Genomic DNA, 21,874 nt, shown 5'->3' on the forward strand with positions numbered 1-21,874 from the left:
AGCAGAACTTATGACAGTCAAACTCTATCTTAAAGGTTTGTTTTCCTTCTGCCAGTCTGAGGCCAGCTCAGCCAGCACTAGCTCTGCTCCTGAACAGAGTTTGGAATCAGCGTGATTACTCTATCTTAATTTAAATTGGAGTAAATTCCACCTGCTTTCTATACTTGGGATTGCTCTGTCATTATCCTAGTAAGTTAACCAACACTAAATGACTCAGTTGTGACATAATAGGGATTACTGCTTTAATGCAAGACAGGAATGAAGTGCGAGGGGAGGAGAGGATGAGGGCCAAGGCTTTATGGGTCATGAGGCTTGTACAGATAATCTCAACTAAGCCAATAGATGTTCCTTTCTTAGCTTCCACACAGTTTCTAAGGTGCTGTCCATGGTTCTGATATTGTGTGCCTCTGTGAAGACATGATCACTATGTGCTCATGAGTGCAGCCCAATACAGAGAATAATAGAATCATAGATTTGTAGTGTTGAAAGGGACTCAGGGTCATCTAGTCCAACCTCCTGCAATGCAGGAATATGTAGATGGCCTGTATGTGGATCAAACCCACAACCTTGGCATTATCAGTACCACGCTTTAACCAACTGAGCTGTCTTTCACTAATTAGTGAACCCATTTATATTTGGACTACATTTATATTTGCATTCCATGCTCTTTTTCCTTCAGTAGGTTCTATGCAAGCTAAGGATGGTATCCAACTGCTGTTCTTCCACTGCTGAAAAGCATCCACCAGTAGAGTGGAGAGGAAGTCAAGCAATTCCTCCACCCCTCTGCAACTCCTTCACATGTGTCCTGGAGGGTTGAGGGATTCAGGGATTGCAAGGGAATGGGGTGATCACAAAAGTTGCCTCTCCCCCCCTTCCACTGATGAATGCCTCTTGACAGTAGATGGACACTAGCTGGATGGAGACCACCTCATGCTGTTTAACAACAATGGGAGAAAGGAATATTTATTATTATATTTTTGAAATAGCTTTCCTTTCCCATGCTTCCCTTATTAAACACCTTCCTGCATTTTATTTCATTTCAAATGAGTCAGGATCAGTTGGGCAATAGGTGTTGTTCTTGTCCCGAGACAAAGATTGCCTCATGTTTAGTATTTACTGCTGTTTTTGATACCGCAGGCTAGCCAACCAGTAGGTGCCCCAAAGAAAGAGGGCATCATTGGGAAGGCATGGGAGAGTGTGCTGATGCCATTTATACCAGGTTTCCAGAACACCTGGCACATATGGGGGGAAATAATGGCAGAAGATCAAACCTATCAATTCTTAAGGAAATCAGCCCTGAGTGCTCACTAGAAGGCTGAGGCTCCAATACTTTGGCCACCTCATGAGAAGAGAAGACTCCCTGGAAAAGACCCTGATGTTGGGAAAGATTGAGGGCAAAAGGAGAAGGGGATGACAGAGGACGAGATGGTTGGACAGTGTTCTCGAAGCTACAAACATGAGTCTGACCAAACTGCGGGTGGCAGTGGAAGACAGGAGTGCCTGGCGTGCTCTGGTCCATGGGGTCATGAAGAGTCGGACAAGTCTAAACGACTAAACAACAACAACAATGGCAGAAATAATAAAACAAAGAGGAAAGGCTGATGAGAGTGATAGCAATTAAGATGTGAGTGTGTAAGAAAATGAGGGAGAACAGTGATACAAACCAATGGCAAGATAATTTCATCACCTGCAGAATGCTGAAAATGACAGAGTGGAATTGGAAGAAATTTCCCCAAGCAGAGAACAGTGAAGGAGCTCACACAGAAGACAATGGCAGAATCATTAGATAGAAACAAAAAGAGTCAAGGCCCCCGGTCCTGATGAAATCTCAGTAGAGCCACAAAGAGCCATTTAGGTCAGGGAGAGTTGACTTTTTATTGACTTTGATGAATGGCGATACTTGAGAAGAAAATATGCTGGTTGTATAGCACAATAACTATATCACCCAACCACAGTGGCTCCCATATATAAAAATAAGAGCTATACAAGGATGTGACAAGTGCAGAGGGATAAAACCAATGCCTCATGGAGACATTATGGGAAAGAAGGATTGGTTGCAAACTAAAGCAAGATGTGTAAGGAAGATCATATTTTATTTTAGGACTGGAAAAAGCCAGTGGAGACACCTTCCCTTGGAAACAGTGTGTGGTGCAGAAGGAGCTTTGGCATGGGTGGTAATGCATTAAAATATGCATAGGCATGAGGCACCTGCAATGAAATCAATAAGACCAAGCAAACATCAAAATGCTGTAGCTCAGTTTGCATGCAGAAGGTCTGAAGGTGATATGGAAGTCCATAGATCATACCAGGATAGATGGACATATACCCTAGATGGTATATGTCCATGGTATAAGGCAATTTCCTATGTTTCCCTATGTTTTTCCTAAGCCCATGGCTTGTCCTCAAATCTCTCAGCAGGCCACACCCTTCTGCAGCTCTGCTCTGTGGCCTCCTTGAGTACTTCTGCCTGGCAGGAATGTGCCCATGAACTGTGATAATGTCTCTTGTTTAATGGGCCCAGTACCAGTATCCACAGTAATGCCACCCCCAAAAATCTTTCACCTTCCAGTTTCAGTTACCTATGTTAACTGGGAGTCAGCTGGGCCAGCAGACACAAGTTCTGGTGTCAGGAAACACCATAGCTTACACAATATTACAGGCCATAAGATTCAGCTATACATTAAAGGTGTTTTTCTTACTGTGTGAACAAAATAAGCCAGCCTGTTTTTCTGAAAAAGAATACATGGGAGAAAGAGGTCACAGTCCTATAATATCCCATTTCTAGTGAGCATTGCAGTACACAATTGCTTACATAATTCAGCACTGGGGAAATGTGGTTCATTGATGGAGGATGGAGAGATGAGAGGGGGAGGTAGAAACACCTGGCATTTACATGGGTGCAAAGGTCAATTATATATGTTGCCCCACCCACATGAGCTTCTGTCCACACCCACTACTGACATGTGACCCCCAGACATTTGCCCATGGGGAAGTGTGGCCCACTTACCTGGAAGTAGGTCTCATTAAGCTCAATTGAACTTAAATCTGAGTAAACATACAGAGGATTTTGCTGCATGTTCAAATACTGGGAGCTTCATCTGGTGCAGACATTAGCATCATTAGCATCTCTATGGCACCAGGCAATGGCTTCCTCTGCTCCAAACATAACTCTTTCAGTCTATTGCTTTGTGATTTATTTTTTTTGTCGGTTAACTTATGGTGATCCTGGTATCCTTGGGGAATGACCACTTTTAGTGCATTCATAAGCTTTTATTTCTTTGTAATTTTGACCTTTGTTTTTTCCTGCTGTGGATCACCTTGACTTAGTTTAAGGCATTTGGGGGGGATCATTTAATATTTAGTATATTTTCTGCTCACTTACCTGAATATACTTCTGAGTTAATATGCATCAGATTGGACTGCATGGGATCAGGCTATATGTCATTCTCCCTTGTCTGTTTTGCAGTTTGCCATTCCTCTGTGCTACAGATAAATGAGCTAACAGAGAGATCAGATTATACCACAGCCAAAGCTAAAATTTAAATCTTTAACATGCCAGACCAAAGGCTGACTCATTCTATCAGCCTGTTAATAGTATTTCAGGTTTCCAGCAGGATCCTGCTTAACCAACAGGGAAATGTAAAGCCTCACTTAACAATGAGAAAAGAAGAACTAGTGTGTGTTAGAACTGCTATGCTAGCAGTATCTACCATCCCTGAATCTAATTACTCAAATACTTCAGTATTTTCCCCCCTGATGTTTCAAAGCACATGAATGAGGAACTTGTGGCCCTCCGATCAATAGCTCCCGTTATTCCTCACTGTTGGTTCTGCTAGTTGGGGCTGGTGAGAATTATAGTCCAAAAACAAAGTGGAAAGTCTTATTTAATTTCATTCTGGCAGGTGGTATTATTAGGTTTGAGCTAATGAGAACAATCCTTTCATTTGCTGTTGCAAAGAATCGCTCTGCCCTGAGTTCCACTGCTCCTCAATTGTGATTTAACTAGGAGAGCTTCTCAAATAAATTATGGGACTGAACTAAGTTCTGCTTCATTTCCCTCTTTTATGTTATTGGTGTTTCCTTGTAGGAAAACCAGTATCAATATCAGTTGTGACATATGAGGAGGGGGGAGGGACACCACCAATTTTGAGATCCTACCACCTTACCACAGTCTTGCCCTGCCACAGTGAGCACAGCACTGCAACTCTCAGGAAGATGCTACTGCCATAGTCGCTGCACCCCACTCAACTACTCACCATTACTACTTAATATGAGCATATAAATAAATGCACCAAGAAAATGAAGTGATGGAGGAGTCTTAAAATGCTGCTTCCATTTGAAAAACAAGGCCAAATACGTTGGAAACTCAAAAGCTACAGAGCAATTCGGGTGAGACTTTTCAAAGCCCCTCCAATTATGATCAACTTCTGCAGATCTGGTATTGGGAAATAGTAGATCGGCAAGTGTAGAATTGCTGGACTAGGACCTGGGAGACCAGGGTTCATATACGCACTCCGTCATCAAGCTCAGTGGGTGACCTTGGGCCAGTCACAGTTCCTCAGCCTAACGTAACTCACAAGGTTGTTATGAGGATTAAAATGAGGAGGAAGAGAACTCCTTGGAGGAAAGGTGCGATAAAAATGTAATGAATAGCATAATGATAACAATAATGATAACAATAATAGACATAAACCTGGATGGCTCAAAGCTATCAATAACTACCAGACAGACTGGGTTCTGTCTCCACTGTCAGAGGCAGAATACCTCTGTATCCTAGTTACTGGAAATCACAGCTGGGGAGATGTTGTTGCACAGAGATCCTGTATATGGGCTTCCCATAGGCATCCAGTTGGTCATTGTGAGAACTGGATGCAGGACTAAATGGTACAGAGTGTTCTTATTCAAACTGACATGCCAACATTTTTGAATTAAAATTTCCAGACTCATTTCTGATGTTCTTATCCACCCCATGAGACTACTTTTCTGATGTACCAGAGTTTGGGGCACCCTGTCTGTAACAGCCATTCAAACCTTTGGATATTTAGTTCCCTGCTTTTTGTGGTGAGCAACTCAAGACTCTGGAGCAAGCATTTCCAGTGCTATTACATTCTCCAGGGTGACTTGGGCAGCCTGTCATTTGCCTTCCTGTAAGTGGTAAGGTGTAGCAAAAATTTAGATGAAGAACTTGAGACCCAAAGATACTGGAAATGTCAGGAGGGCAACCTGAATAGCAGAGCTACAATTAAGAATCTGAACATAATCTACATTTCCTGGAAGATCAGCACACAGAGTACTGAACAATAGCTGTTAATGCCACATTGGGGAAAATAACTTTTTGTAGTGAGATAACCACCCCTAATCCTGATTTAAAACAAGAGATAGTGTCAGATTTGTTAATGAACTCTAATTCTGTTGCATCTCACTCTCGCTGCTCCCCATTTTTGCAAATCTGAAATGCTCAGAGAGAGCTCCAGGAAAATCGAAGTTGTTTGTTCCCCATTGATTTCTGTGTGATTTGTTTTGTGTCTCTTCCTATCAAGTGCTGCTTTGACTAAGTCATATTCAGAGTAGACTCAGTAAAATCAATGGACTTACTGACTTAAGTCCAGTAATTTCAATGGGTTTACTTTGAGTATAACTTAGTTGGAGGCAACCAACATGAACCAGCATGTTGCAGGTGTGAATTATGTTATGCTTACCAAGTCCCCAGTGAATATGATACAAACATCTGATGCAGAAGAAGATGAGCAGCCTTATTTCAGACCATTAATTACATGCAACGAAGTGCAGCTAGAGATAGATCTTGGCCATTGCTTATAATAGCATAGTGGGATGCAAGTGAACAGAGGTTTCCCCTCTTTTCCATGTTAACATTATAGAAGAACTTGAGGTTGTGGCACAGTTATGCTCTCCCCTGGCTTGTCGTTTTAGGATTTCCCAGCCCTTCATCATGTAGAACTGAAGATGTCACATCCTTACTGTCCAGCTCCCAAATACTCAACCAACAAGATGGGTCTGATAGCAACAATGAAAGAGACCCAATGGTAATGCCAAACACCAGTCTATCCCAGCTTCCAAAAGGTGTCAGACATGCCCACCTCCAAAATGAGGTCTAATTAGCTGGCGACTGCCAGCTGTCATTTAATAATAATAATAATAATAATAATAATTTATACCCTGCCCTCCCCAGCCAAGGCCAGGCTCAGGGCGGCTAACAACCAATAATAAAAACAAGTTGAATGAGTACAACTTAAAAACAAGATTAAAACACAACACTAAAACATTAAAAACATTAAAATGCAGCCTCATCACAGGAGGAGAAAGGAAGAAAAGAAAGAGGGGAAGGGAATCAAATTGACTCCAAGCCAAAAGCCAGGCGGAGCAACTCTGTCTTACAGGCCCTGTGGAAAGAAATCAGATCCTGCAGGGCCAAGGAGGGTCCTGAGCCCTTAAAATGGGCAGCAGCTTTAGTCCCTCTGTTACGCATTGAGTGCTGGACTAGATGGACCTTTAAGAGCATAAGAGCCTGCTCAGTCCAATAGCTCATCTAGTCCAGCATCCGCTTCTCACAGTGACCAACCCGATGCCTATGGGAAGCCTGAAAGTAGAACATGAGCAGGAAAGCAGCCACTTGTGATTTTCAAAAACTAGCATTCAGAGGGATATTGCCTCTGACAGTGGAAGTAGAACATAGCATTAGTGGCTAGCAGCCATTGATAATACCTGGTCAAAACCAGTAAGGCACTTCTTAGCCAGAGGAAATGTGCAGAGGATGTTGTGCAGCCAATGTTATGAGTCTCCTCCTTCAGAACTACGGTTGCAATGAGTAGATGGAGGAACAGAACGAACCTTCATCATGGCATTTCATGTGCATGTCAGTGATCACATAGCTCAGAAACAGCTGAACTACTGTAGTCCTCCCCCCCTCCCCCAGTGTTCTGAAACCCATTTCAATCCTTCTTCGCTCTAACCCACATTCTCTGATTTAAGCAGGCCTGGTCTCAAGTTCCCTCTGGCTGCTGCTCCCGGCTTTGAAAATCCTCCTTCCCTGAGTCTCCCTGACAAGAAGAAAAGAGGAGCGGAAGGCGTTTTGCGGTAAACAGCAAGAGTTTTACGCTGTTAATCAGCATTTGCAAATGAAGATTAACACAACTGCAAACAAGCCCGAATGTGATAACTCCAAAAGCCTGCCCCGTATCTTAATGAAATCTACAAGATATATTTATATGAATAATAATGAATCTCCCGGCTCTTGATATATACTGTAATTTGTGCATGCAGATTACTCGTGACACACACAATTGTTTTGCCTCTACAAGTTCCCCCAACTTTAAAGAGCTTACTGACAGCTTCCCTGCACTGTGGAGACATGTGCCTGACAGAACTGCCTCAACTTTATTCAGCTGCAGCAGGAGGGCTTGCTAGCTTTTCTTTTAAAAATACATCCCATTTAATTTCTACCTCCCCGAGGACATCAGATGACGCCTGAAGGACTCTCTGGAAGCCTCTCAGCTTGTGTGCAGTGCTTTGCAAAGGGAACCTTCTGCTAGAGGGATGATGGCGCCCAACCTCCTCGTCTTGGAGTGCTGAAATGGATTTGGAAGGGAATCAGAGTTGGAGAAGGTGATGGAGTGCATCACACCTAAGTCTTCCTACTCATTCTATTTTTGCTGGGCAGTGTATAAAGCTGTGTCAGAAGATGTATGGTCCGTGAGCTATGGTGCCAATGCAATACAATGTCCTGCTTTGCCTGGGAATTTCTGAGTGATATTGTGCTGCATTTCATGTTATTAACAGTGGGTGATTTCATAAGGTACTCAGTCAACACAATCCAAAGTGTGTTTCCTTAAAAGTAAATCCCACTGAGTTCAAATGAATATCTGTCTGTCTGTGTGTCCAACTTTCTTTCTTTCTTTCTTTCTTTCTTTCTTTCTTTCTTTCTTTCTTTCTTTCTTTCTTTCTCTTTCTTTCTTTCTTTCTTTCTTTCTTTCTCTTTCTTTCTTTCTTTCTTTCTTTCTTTCTTTATGACTTTTGAGGAGGAACTAACCATTCACCTTTGACCAACCTCCTAGAGGGCCTCATGCCAGTGGATCTGATTAAAAATTGATATAGCCACCTCACACTTTCATGCTTACACATCCACAGACGCTAAAACTAGAGGACATACAATGCCACACACACACCCTGGCTCAGTTCATCTGTAATTATCAACTGAGAAAGAGAGTAATTGGCCCCTTCCATCCATCAAATGATCAATCTGGTGACTAGAGATTGGGAAATTTGCTTCCCCCATCAGGCCACTGGGCTGGGCAGAGATGTCTGACCTTTCTAACACTTCATTTATTTTAACATTTACTTTTCTGTTTGTTGCTGCTGCTGCCAAACTTGGTGGGATCTAAAAGGCAATAAATTTTACTTAGGAGCCAGATCACACCCCAGGGAAGGGGATTAGCTATCTCTGGTCAATATTGGCTGGCACCAGGTCTCCAAGGTTTCAGACACATGCCTTTCACAATCCAATCTATATAGAGCATTTGACCTGTGCTGATAACTAACAACACTGCTATACAGAAGTTGTGTGAGTGTGTGTGCTAGCTAGCTTCCTGGAAAGTGGACTTCTGTTGCTTATCAGGAGGGAGAGGGGAGGGGGCAAGGTGATGGGGGGGGGGTCTCACCCTGCCAATCTTCTTTCCCCTCAGCAACTCACTTGCCAGGAAGATAGCGTAACAGGTCTGTCCCACCAAGTGACCCACTTCTGCTGCTACTGTTAATGAGGTATTAAGAAATATCCACAGCAAAGTACTCATTTCTCATAATTTGTAGCGTGTGTTTGTTTGTTTGCAGAGTCATCTTGAAGAGTGGCCCTGTAAATCTTGTTGAGAATGTTTTCCTCCCACAGCAATCTGTTTAAGTGTTCACCCCTGAAATTAGAAAATTGCACCTGTGGAAACAAGAGGACTTGGGAACAAAGTGGACTTTAATTGGTTGCTACTAGAAGCAACTACTTGTGTCCAGCTAACACTTGCTCTAAATAAAATCACCAACAGTTGAGTAAACCTTGCTATAGCTTCCTGCCTTCAGAAATCAATTGGGAGGCCTTATGAAAGAATCATAGTGTGCCCCCCAAAATCAAGCTTCACAGTGTAATTGGGTGGACTGACAGCCAAGCTGGCAGAGGAGAGCTTTGGAAAACAATGGAGAGTCTCCCCTTTTGTACTATTTTTCCTTCCGTTGCTCTACTTCCCTTCATGCCTGACAGAAGCTGCCTCTGGGTGTTTGAGACAGATTCCATCTGCTGCTCAAGAATTCCAACCACAGTTCTTCGGGCGAGGAATACGGCAGAGCCCCACATGCTGTAAGCCTCATGGATGGAAAGATGATGTTAACCAAATGTCCTCAAATGCCTGGAACACAGTTACTAGGGAGACCGGGGTACCAGCCAGCTTGAAACTCTGCTTCTAAGTGTTCACTTGGCTATCCTATGGGGCAGATGGCTTGGTTTAGCGTCATTCTGTGGGCCATTAAGAGGGGAAAATTGTGACCCATGCCAGCACTGGGGAGCCATCATTTCCTCCCATAATGCCCCTCCAAATAATCTATGTGCTGGGGTGGTGTAATGTGAAAGAGTGACACTTTCTAAGAGCATGGTCCTTCCTTGGGCATGGTCATCTCCCCACAGAATTCCACCACAAACCTGATTTCAAGTCATCTGAAAGGTGGATGTTATAGTTTTGTTTATGAAGCTAACAATGCTCTTAACCTTGTTCATCTGCTCTTCAAATCTGTGCAGGATATAAAGCAATTATACATATTACAATTACTTGGTAAAATGGTATGTTAAAATTAATTGCCTGCATAGACTTGTTGAAACAAACAGACAGACAGACTTTTTTAAGCAAGTCCTGAATACAAAACAAAAAAATCACACTACGCTTTCTACCCGTTTAATAATTATTTATAACTCTATAGTGAGGGTCAAAAGAAAGTTTCAGCACCTGAAGGTTTCAGCACATATAGCTTTTTCTAGTGGGGGTAAAAATAAGGATCAAATGAGGAGAGTAACCTTTTCTGGCTACTTCTACAAGAATCTTTTGGGCTATATCCAATTAAATGCCACTCTGAGCAAACCTATTGAAATGAATAATTCTAAGATAGTCATGTACATTTATCTCAGTGGGTCTACTCTGAGTATGACTAGTCATGGATACAACCCATTGTTGTCCACCAACACTGGAGATTCTATAGTCTCCAGTTTCTGGGATAAGGCAAGTCTTCCCAAACCGTGATCCACAGACCATCAGTGGTCGAGAAGCTTCATTCAGATACTCTTTCACACGTCTGTGGATCTGTGCTTGGTGGTGGGATTCTGCGAAATTCAAGAAAATGCAATATATAATAAATAAGAGAACACCCCCCCCAAAGCACCTAGCACATTAGGATCACTGCAATAGGCAGAAAAATCCTTAAGTGGTCAACCCTCAGCAATCTTCAAGTGGTCCATGGAGAAAGAAGTTTGGGAACCACCAGAATAAGGCAAGCTGGGCTTCATGAGCTAGAATGCAACTCCAGTGCCTGCTAATAGCTGTCGACACTGTTGTGTCTTCAGGCCCCACAAATAGAGGTCATTGGGAGGCAGAGGCAAGCACAAAAGAGAGGGAGCCTGCTTCCCTTCAGATGTTTTAGCATCTTGCACGCTTTCCTGCCTCTTTCCACTGACATGGCAGACGTTGCCTAATTTGGTCTGACAATGAACTTTGGATGCTGTCAGCTGGTGACATCTTTCAAGGTATCAAGCATCGCATGTGCTTATTGTAACCAGTCAGCTCACTCTCCACTCCACATGGGTTAAGAGAATGGAGCAGAATTCAATCGTCTTCCAGAAAAAAATAGTGTGCGTGTTTCCCTTGCTGCTTCGATGATGAGATTTCAAGGAGGAATATGGTTTCATAAAATCACAAATCATTTAGCTGTGCTCTGAGATGCCTTCCACACACACCTGCGGGTTATTACTGGTGTCGGTCTGGCTATCTAGAAATCTGACTGTCACAGAGCATAACCTGAACTGCTTATGACTGGAGCAGCCTCCAGTAGCTATAAATAGATGTTATTAGTGCCTAGCGATTCTGTCCACTTTTATACATCTCTCTCTGGTTACTTCTACCTCCCTTGCTGTTTTCCCTTCATCAAACACTTGACGGGCCATTGTTTACTTTGGTCTGTTGCTTCAAAACTCAGCATATCATTTCAGATGGGCAGCCTGTTTCTGGAGCAGCTCTTGCAGCTGTGGAGGAGGGGGGCTCTTCAAGTACCCCTAGTCAGCCGGTGGTGTTTCCATTCCAACAAGGGATGTCCCCCTTGCTGCCCCAACTGCTTGTAACTGCCTCCCAGAACCTCTGCTTACTTCATTCATACATAAACCCACCTGTTCTTAGAAGCCCTTAGCATGACCCCCATGTTTCCAGCAGCAGCTGACATGGTGAGTAGTGCTGTGGAGCCACCCTCTCAACACAGACATCTCTGCTATTTACCAGAAGATTGTGGGGACAGAGTAGGGCAGCAGCAAGGTGAGGAATGTTTGGTGCATTGGTGGGAGTGCCAAATTTGCTCCACTGATGTACCTGCACAGGCCCAATGGCAGTGCACAGGCACTGCCATTCTCGACACCATCCTGCTAAGTGGCAGCAATGCCGGTGTCAAGAGGGTGGCTTCACAGCAGATGATGGACATGATAAAATCACGGAATGAAAGAGTTGTAAGTACCCCAAAGACATCTAGCCCAGTGTTTCCCAAACTTGGGTCTCCAATTGTTTTTGGACTACAATTCCCATCATTCCTAGCTAGCAAGACCAGTGGTCAGGGATGATGGGAATTGTAGTTCAAAAACAGCTGGACTATTTGGGAAATGCTGATCTTGCCCAACAGTGCAATAAATCTACTACTACATTACCCCCTGATAGCAGCTATCGAACCTGCGTAAACACCTCTAACAACACCTTGCAGGGTTTTATCATCCTTAAAAAGAAACTGAATCTAAAGCAGGTTCTACTCACCAGACTATTCTGCACCAATTCGCCGCTGTTCCCCCTTGCTTAATATCAATTGACATCAAACAGAATGAAGCATGAATGTCAGTTGATAATTACCAATTAGCAGCTTCAAATATCATTTGCTGTCAGGTAGTTCATAGGGTACTGGATGGTGTGTGTTGTTGTTCTTTTCATTCAGTAATTTGAAGCTGTCCATATGCAAACCAGTGCTGCTCTCTTTAAAGCATGTTACAGGCAAAGATCAATGTCATATCATACAAATGGAAGAAAACACGAAGCCATTACATGTGTTTGGGTTAATTAAGCAACTGCATGCAAAAGTTTAGTGTTACTGCAATATTTCCTCTTCTTGAGCACATAAGCATTGAAATCTGTGAGCTGGGAGACATGCTAGATGTTCCACAGCAGATACATGTAACAACTTCCTCACATTTATTTATTTTTTAATATGAAAAGCTGCCACAGTTGGCTGTACATCTGAGCAGAAGCAGGGTGAGACAATGGACTGCTTAATCCTTTTACCTCCAGTGGTTTTCTGATCGAAATCACAACCACCCCCTAAACTGGTTTTTCACCCAGGGGTGGAAGAAAACTCTCTATCTTTACCTCTGTAAGTGGAACAGCACCTTGAAGAGGAGAAAAACACTCAAAAGGGAGAGGACTGAGCAGCCTTCATATTCCTCCATTGAAGGCTCCTGCAAATGCCCTGCTATGTGTCTGCTATACTGTGTAACATCTAATTTGTCTTGTGGTGTTTACTTTTATATAAACAAATTGGTGGGTGGATGCTGAAATGATGCTTGTGAAATGATTATATTTACCTCTCATTCAGGGTGCTGAAGTGTCCTAATTTAAACAAGAGTCCTTTCTTTTAAGGGCTGTCACGCCTCCCATTTGAAGGCATGCTTTATTTCAGGCTCATCCAACAGGTAGATCATGATCTACCAGTAGATCACTTGATGTCTGTGGTAGATCACTGGCTCCCCCCAAACAAGCTCAACAACTTTGTCTCCCCTAAAAAAAGTTCAACAGTGTTGGTCTGCACCCCAAAAAAGGGGGTAGATCACTGCCAGCTTTTAACTCAATTGTGGTAGATCACAGTGTCTTGGGAGTTGGCCACCCCTGCTCTATTTGAAGGGCTGTCTGGCCCAAGTCTGATTTAAAGATCAAGGAAGATAAAGAACCCTAAGAAGGGAGCAAAAGGTCCTTGAAGTTGCCTATCAATGGACAACAGAAGGAGCAGGCATATAGGCCCTTGGACACATTCTTCTCCACTATGATGAAAATCACTGCATTTCAAATAATAGTAGTGATTTCTCAACATCAATCTCTATGTGTACATTTGATGCAAATCTATGTCCTCTTTGGTTCTTCGTTTTGTTTATGCCATTCCTCTCTTTCTTGTGATGTGGAAGTAACCCCTCTACTCCTATTCCTCTTTTCTTTATACTGTAAACCACTTTGTGATCTTCGGATGAAGGGTGCGATATAAAATTAACAAATCAATAACACTTTCTTCTTCCTTTCCTCCACAGTCCTTGTTGTCTCTCCCTCTGCTGACCTTTAGACTGCAAGCTCCTTGAGGCAGAGGTCTGTCTTCTTTGATTATGAATACTTGCAATGCATAAACACTGTGTGGGAATGCTAGCTTGCAACCTTAGAGAATCAGGTTACGATTTGCTTCTCATCTTCACCCTCCTCTACCAAGTAGGACTGACTGCAGACAGGAGAGGCCATGGCTGTGTTATCTCCTGATTTAGAAGAAGATTTAAATGTCAGCAGATTTAAAGGTAAGGGGGGGGGTGGATTCCTCCCACCTGCAGCCTGGCAGCCCTAAGCATATACATCAGTGGTGTTACACAAGTGAAGAACAATAATGTATGATAAGAAAGAACATTGAAAGTAGGAAAAGAGAAGAGAAGTTTACACAATAGGGTTTTTTTTTTAAAAAAAATACAACAACAAGCAGTTCTTGTCCATCTTGTGTGTATCTTCAAATGGGCAAATGTAATGAGTCAACCAAGTGATGACAGATATTATAGTTTGCATCTAACTAAATCACACTCAGAAGAGATCCACTGAAATCAATGAACCTAATGAACCTGCTTGAGGTTCATCTGGCTGGCCACTGTGAGAACACAATGCTGGCCTAGATAGCCCACTTGCCTGATCAGCAGGCTCTTCTTATGTTCTTAAGCTACTTGTGTTCGATAGCTTTAATGTGTCTGAGTAGAACCAGCATTGGATACAACCCAACCCAATATCCTTGACTTTAGAGGTACTTTTCACCAATAGTGAATGGTGGGATGGACTCAACTCCCAGCAGATGAGTCATTGCTGCTTAGTAGGAGCAGCCAGGCTGTCTGGAGAGTGGGAAAGTGCACATGCAGAAGCACCAGATCAGCTCCACTGGAGCCTTTGCAGTGCATCAGTGCCTCCCCCTTGCCCTCTTGGTAAGCATCAACTCACATGCCAGAAGGGCAGGTAGACACCTCCATCCCACCACACCATCCACTACTGCTTCTCATCTGTGCAAGAGATTGTATATGGACTAGAGTCAAGTCAACATTTCTCAAAAGACTTTTTTCCTGGGAAAATAGTCAAGATTCTTTTTTTAATCCCCTTACCCAGAAAAAAATAAAAATGAAATATGACCACTTTACTAAATTTTCTTTACATATCCTCCACCATTTCCTATACTGTTGCTGTGGCTGTCCCTCTGACTCAACCCAAAGCCCTGGAATGATCCTAGATCCAGAGAAATTGTGAAAGATGCAAAATAGTTGGTGGCCTGCCAACATGGCTGCTCCTACTGCCCTTTGAAGTAACAATTAAGAAAGACAAAAAATAGGGGGAAAGGAAGAAGCTGCATTAATGCCACTGCTAATTGTGAGTCCTACCCTTGAGAAATGGTTGGAGAATTACTCTCTTCCCGCCAGTGGAAATTTGGTGAAATGCTCCGCCACCCCTTTAACTTACAAATAGTGTGAAGAATTTTGAGAGGCCATTTGTGCACCACTCTGGCGTGGACAAAATAAAATAAAATAAATGTATTGTTTTGATCAGGCTCACTGAAGTAATTCAAGCCATCTTAAGCCTGTCCCATAAAACTCTTCTCAGCTCCACTCAAACTGACAAAAGAAGCCTATAATGGACTATCAGTTTCCATAACTGCAAGGGAAAGATTGTAATGGCTCAGTCCTTAGGCTCAAGGTGCCATCAAATAAATAATTTAGGGGAGGGGTACTGAGTGCTGCACTCAGTGCAACATCATAGATCATTTGTTCTTCCATTTCCAGATTCTGAGGGACTCTGAGGCATTGGGATGCAGGCCACTCAGTCACTTGACAAAAGCTCCAGCTTCTTCAATTACAGTCATTTTAATGTTGGCATATTGAACAAATATAGTATGGCAATAAAATATAATTTATGTTAGGACATAATGTTGGGACATAATCTGGATATCAATGTTGCTTATAGCCTCATCCCTTATGCATGGCTACTAAAAGTAAGCCCCACTTACTTGCATTATGGTTGCATTGTGTCCAGGAAAAGTGTGCATAGGACGAGCCTTTCTCTGGGCGGTAGCTCTGGGAAATGAATTCTTTTTCCACATTGGTGAATGCAGTGGGGGAATGCATATGTCTCTCCGTAGGCAACTCTCTCCCAGGCTCTGAAACCACAGGTCCTAGCTTTCCCCTCCTCTTCCTCTCATGGCCACCAGCTACTAGGGTTGAATGAATCTGTCAATCTCAGTTTCTCTCAGTCTCCATCACTTTCTGATTATAGATAGATAGATAGATAGATAGATAGATAGATGATAGATAGATAGATAGATGATAGATAGATAGATATGAAGATTGTGTGCATTTACCCTAACACAGTAGTACCTTTGTTCTTGAACTTAATTCGTTCCAGGAGTCTGTTCCAAAACCAAAGCATTCCAAAACCAAGGCACACTTTCCCGTAGAAAGTAATGCAAAATGGATTAATCTGTTCCCGGCTGTTGAAAAACTACCCCTAAAACGCTTCTTCCCACCGCCCCAATCAGCACGATCTCTCTCTCTCTCTCGATCTCTCTCTCTCTCTCGATCTCTCTCTCTCTCATCAAAGTGGCTGGGCCACAGAGCACTGCCAGGACGCTTCTCACCTCCCCAATCAGCATGATCTCTCTAAAAACGGAAGCGCAACAGTAAAAACGGAAGTTCAGGACTCAGGACATGTTCGACTTCCAAAAAAAATTCAAGAACTGGAATGCTCACTTCCAGGTTTGTGACGTTCGGGTTCTAAGTAGTTTGTGAACTAGGCTGTTCAAGAACAAGGTACCACTGTACATACATATATACATATATATATATACAACCCTAGTGCATAAAAAGATATGCATTTTTGCAAGCAATTTCCTTCAAAATGATGCATTTTTATGTTAACTAATATATGCATATTTTGCACACCTTCCCCAAAGGCACATTTTTTTTAACATGCATTTTTAAGTCAGAGTACTGCTTTGTTAAAAATCAGAGAAGTGCTGGCTTCAAAGGAAAACTGCATATTGGTTCAAATACTGACCAGCTCAAATAAGGTAGGACTGCCAAACATCCAGACGTTACCAGGATTTCAAAGGTGGAATTGACACCTGGGGGGAATTTTTGATATGCGGTGCTTTGTCCTGGATCTTAGGCAAGTCAATCAAAAAATCACACATATATTTTTTGCATTTTTGGTGTTTGTCAACAACTTTTGAGGTGTCCTTGTTTTTACTTTTTGAAAAATGGCAACCCTAAATTAGGTAGGGTCAAATACAAGCTGAACTGCTTTCTCCACAACCCTACTAGCTCTCCAGTTGCCTTAAAGTACTCCCATTTGCATGTGCATGTAAAATAAAAAATCCACAGCCTGTCAGCAGTTGTGTTGATAGCCACAGTGACATAATGGAACTGAGTGACCAGAAAATTAACAAAGCCACACTTGAACTGCTGTGATTTCTGTAGTCTCCAGTAAAGGTTTGGGAACCAAAATCATAGTGGAACTTGTTTCCAGAGAAGGCTGTATGGAAGTATGGAGGTGTTCCATATGCATTCATCCACTGGTAGTATTGATTGATTGATTGATTGATTGGTTGATTGCTTAGTAGGAGCAAAGTTCTGTGGCTGGTGTATGAAGAATAAACAGGGCACAGCCAGAACAGGTTGTCATACAGGGCACAAAAGAATGAAACTGGGAAAAGAAAATAAGTGTGTTAAGACAGCAGTCATATACATGCTTACATGGTTACCTGTAAGTCTCGTTTTTGCAGGCAGCCTCTGTAGGGATCACTTGTGTGGGGCATGGCTGTCACGCACATTGGAAGCAGGAAGGGGCACTGTTAGCCTTGCAACGTACTAACTCAGCAATCCTTACAGGATCCTGGCTGTATCTCATTCTTTTTGGTTAGAAAATGCTTTGCTAAATAAGTAAAACCAGTATGGCAGTGCTGTGTAGCTGGAGTGTTGACCTTGGACACCTCAGTTCAAAAATCCCTGCTCAGCACCTTGAGTAAATCACTGTTTCCCTCAATGTAATAACAGAATAAAATGGGATGCACCCCACCCTAATCTCCACTGAGGAAAGACTCATTGTATATATTATCTTACTCTCTTGATTACTTGCTTCCCCAGCTATGAACAAAGCACAACAGCAATAGCAACAGCAATATAACAAGAAACAAACAAACAGCAATTTTTAAAACTGGGCAGGAAACCAATATGACAAACGGAATAATATTCCTACTACGAAAGTACTACCTCTTTAAATGCATATTGCAAATACAGGCAAAAGCTTTGCCTATGAAATGTTTGCTTGACAGGAGCATGTAAGAGCAAGGGAGTCCTGTCAGGTGGGGGAAACCACTGGTGACCCTTCAAAAATCCATTAAAAAATTCTGTGCCAACCTGTCATTTAAGTCTATGCAACTCCAGTGCAACTGTGGTGACAGTAATCAGGTATGCTGAATCTCAACAGGTGACAAATTATGTTTCTCTCTCTAGCACAGCAGCTAATAACTACCAAAAATAAAAACAGCAACACACCAGAAGTCCTATCCACTAAGTAGAGTGAAATAAATAAATAAGACCGCTTGGAAAAAGCCACACTTCAATTTCTAGGGCAAACTATTCTTGAGCTATGGTATGTCCATAATAATAAAAAAATTAAAATTGCAAAGAAGGTATCTTTCGAATATGCCTTAGATTTCAAATTGCACATTCCAGAGACTCTTCTGATAGTCTTCAAACCTGGCCAAAAATAAATAGCTGAAATGGATGGAGCAGTACAGAATACTGAATGAGAAGGAAATGTTAGACTGCCCCCACTTTATCTATCTCTACTGATGAATATCATTGAAGTGCCTTCATGTTAATTAATGTGATAATTGGAACTTTTTTTAAAAAAAGATTTAAAATAAAGGAAACCTGCTTCAAACCTTAATTATGCAACTGCCTCCTAATCAACATCCCTACCAAAGCTCAATTGTTCACACAAAGCCATTAGTAATCTAAAGCTCTCATTTATCATAGATAATGTGCTAAATGATCTTCCTTAATTGCATTTGAAATGTATCACTATTCGGTGGAAACTATTCTGAATGGAATTGCACATTAAAAAGAATCCAGTGTATGCCATGGTGAACGAGAATGTCTGTACACATCTAGGGTGTTGTTAAGCAAATGTCGAAGCAATGATTCTTCAACATCAACATCAACTTCGTTGGACTGGTCATGTTGTGCGGATGCCTGATTATCGTCTTCCAAAGCAACTACTCTATTCCCAACTTAAAAATGGAAAGTGTAATGCTGGTGGTCAACAAAAGAGGTTTAAAGACTGCCTCAAGGCAAATCTAAAAAAATGCAGTATAAATACCGACAACTAGGAAACACTGGCCTGCAAGCGCTCCAATTGGAGAACAGCCTTTACCAAAAGTGTCATGGACTTTGAAGACACTCAAACTCAGGATGCAAGGGAGAAACGTGCTAAGAGGAAGGCACACTTGGCAAACCCTCACCATGATTAGCTCCTGGCCAGAAATCTATGTCCCCACTGTGGAAGGATGTGTGGATCCAGAATTGGCCTCCACTGTCACTTATGGACTCACTGTTAAAACCATGTTTACCGAAGACAATTTACTCACCTACGAGTGATCGCCAAAGAAGAAAGAAGTTAAGCAAATGTCCAGGATGGAGACATGTGGCCAACCATACATGTATCAATGTAGGTGATACTTAGCTAGATGGACCAAAGTCCTGGCTTGGCATAAGATAGCTTCCTATGTCTTCTTTTTCAGCTAGTGTCTCCCACCCACCTGCCACCTGATTACCTCTGGCTGTGATGGCTATTCCTCCCTATTCATCAGCCTCTGCCAGCCATCTACTCCTATTCTCCCCTGGTTTTGTTTCACAACTGATTCTCAACATACCACCAGTTGAACGATGCAATTTGCTCCCACAAGAGGCAGTAATTGCCACCTATTTGGATGGCTTTAAATGCAGATGGGACAAATTCATGGACAATGAGGCTATCAATGGCTACTAGTCATGGTGGTGATGCTCTGCCCCCATTGCTGGAGTCAGCAATGCTTCTGAACACTAGTTGCTGTAAACCGCATGGGGGACACAGTGCTCTTGTGCATGGGTCCTGCTAGTGGATCCCTACAGGCATCTGGCTAGCCAGACGTCTACTCCAGCAGAGCTCTCCTTAGCTGCACACTCCTGATGTAAACCAACGTAGCAGCTTCTATCCTCCGTTTTCAGAGCTGGAAAAAAATGCTGTTTCTTTTCCAACCCCATAATCAAAGGGAGAGTCCTGAGAAGAGAAACAGGGAGACTGATGCATACATTAAGTAGCAGGCCTGTGTATTCCCCTGCCATCACGGAAGGCTGCTAGTGCCCTGGATATGCACTGCTTCCCCTGCTGTCTCTAATTATACTCCAAAATGTGTACCCAGCAGCATGCAGCTTCATCAAAACTGCTGGACAGAAAAATATCTCCAGCACCCAGTTAAAAACGGCTTATCGATTTCAGTGGCAAAGGGAAGAATGTGCTCAGCTTCACTCCCCCCCCCCCCCCATTGAGAACAATGCTATATTTGGGTTGGATTTTGCCTTTACTCTTGTTCTTGAGTTGTTATTTATATTGGTGTGCAACATAAAATTAATTAAGACAATGTTTAAGAGGAACCGTCACCACTCACTCACTCTCTGTTTTATTTTACACTGTGTTCATTGTTTACTGTTAATTATTACTTTTGTTTAATAATCCTTAGGAATACACACACCCCAGTCATTTAGTCAAAGGTGTTTTTAATTAATTTTCTGTTACTCTCAGCTTTCACATAAGCCTGCACAAACTCATTCATAAATCTGTCTTCTTTGCATGAAGTATTTATTTAATTAAGGAAGATGTTCCATTATAAATAAGTTAAATATTCTGAACTTAAAAAAAAAAATGTTCTTTTTAAATTAGCATGTTTCTGAAGCTAACAATTCATAGACACAAAGTACACAAGCACAAGAAGATCAACGCATAGGCCAGTTTTGTTCAGCATCCTTGTCTTCACAGTGGCCAAACAGACGCCTATTTTCCAATAAATAGGGAAGGAGGACAAGAGCCATCTCCCAGTCTTGTTCCCCAGTGACTGGTATTCAGGGACCTGCTGCTTCTGAACCTGGAGATTATCATGATCAATGAGTGGCAGACGTTTCAGTGCATGGTGATAGACTCTGATGAAGATGGCCTTCAGGCTGCTTCCTCAGTGGAAAAAGCAGAAGATCCAGCCCTGTTGGAAGATATAGCCCTGCCACCATCGTTTGACACATAATATGTATCCCATGAAGTACTTTTACCTTCCCAGTCTCACAGAAGTCAAAGGCCACTCAACAAGGTGAGGACATTTAATCACCCAGACATTCCTCTAGAGAGCTTGAACCTTTCAGTCTCACTGTTCTGTTGTTGTTGTTGTTTAGTCGTTTAGTCATGTCCGACTCTTCGTGACCCCATAGACCACAGCACACCAAGCACTCCTGTCTTCCACTGCCTCTCACAGTTTGGTCAAACTCATGTTTGTAGCTTCGAGAACACTGTCTCACCATCTAGTCCTCTGTCGTCCCCTTCTCCTTGTGCCCTCAATCTTTCCCAACATCAGGGTCTTTTCCAGGGAGTCTTCTCTTCTTATGAGGTGGCCAAAGTATTGGAGCCTCAGCTTCAGGATCTGTCCTTCCAGTGAGCACTCAGGGCTGATTTCCTTAAGAATGGATAGGTTCGATCTTCTTGGAGTCCATGGGACTCTCAAGAGTCTCCTCCAGCACCATAATTCAAAAGCATCAATTCTTCGACGATCAGCCTTCTTTATGGTCCAGCTCTCGCTTCCATACATCACTGCTGGGAAAACCATAGCTTTAACTATACGGGCCTTTGTTGGAAAGGTGATGTCTCTGCTTTTTAAGATGCTGTCTAGGTTTGTCATTGCTTTTCTCCCAAGAAGCAGGCGTATTTTAATTTCATGACTGCTGTCACCATCTGCAGTGATTGTGGAGCCCAAGAAAGTAAAATCTCTCACCGCCTCCATTTCTTCCCCTTCTATTTGCCAGGGCGTGATGGGACCAGTGGCCATGATCTTCGTTTTTTTGATGTTGAGCTTCAGACCATATTTTGCGCTTTCCTCTTTCACCCTCATTAAAAGGTTCTTTAATTCCTCCTCACTTTCTGCCATCAAGGTTGTGTCATCTGCATATTTGAGGTTGTTGATATTTCTTCCAGCAATCTTAATTCCGGTTTGGGATTCATCCAGTCCAGCC

The sequence above is a fragment of the Podarcis tiliguerta genome, assembly GCF_965153285.1.
Source record: "Podarcis tiliguerta genome assembly, chromosome: 10".
Lineage (NCBI taxonomy): Eukaryota > Metazoa > Chordata > Lepidosauria > Squamata > Lacertidae > Podarcis > Podarcis tiliguerta.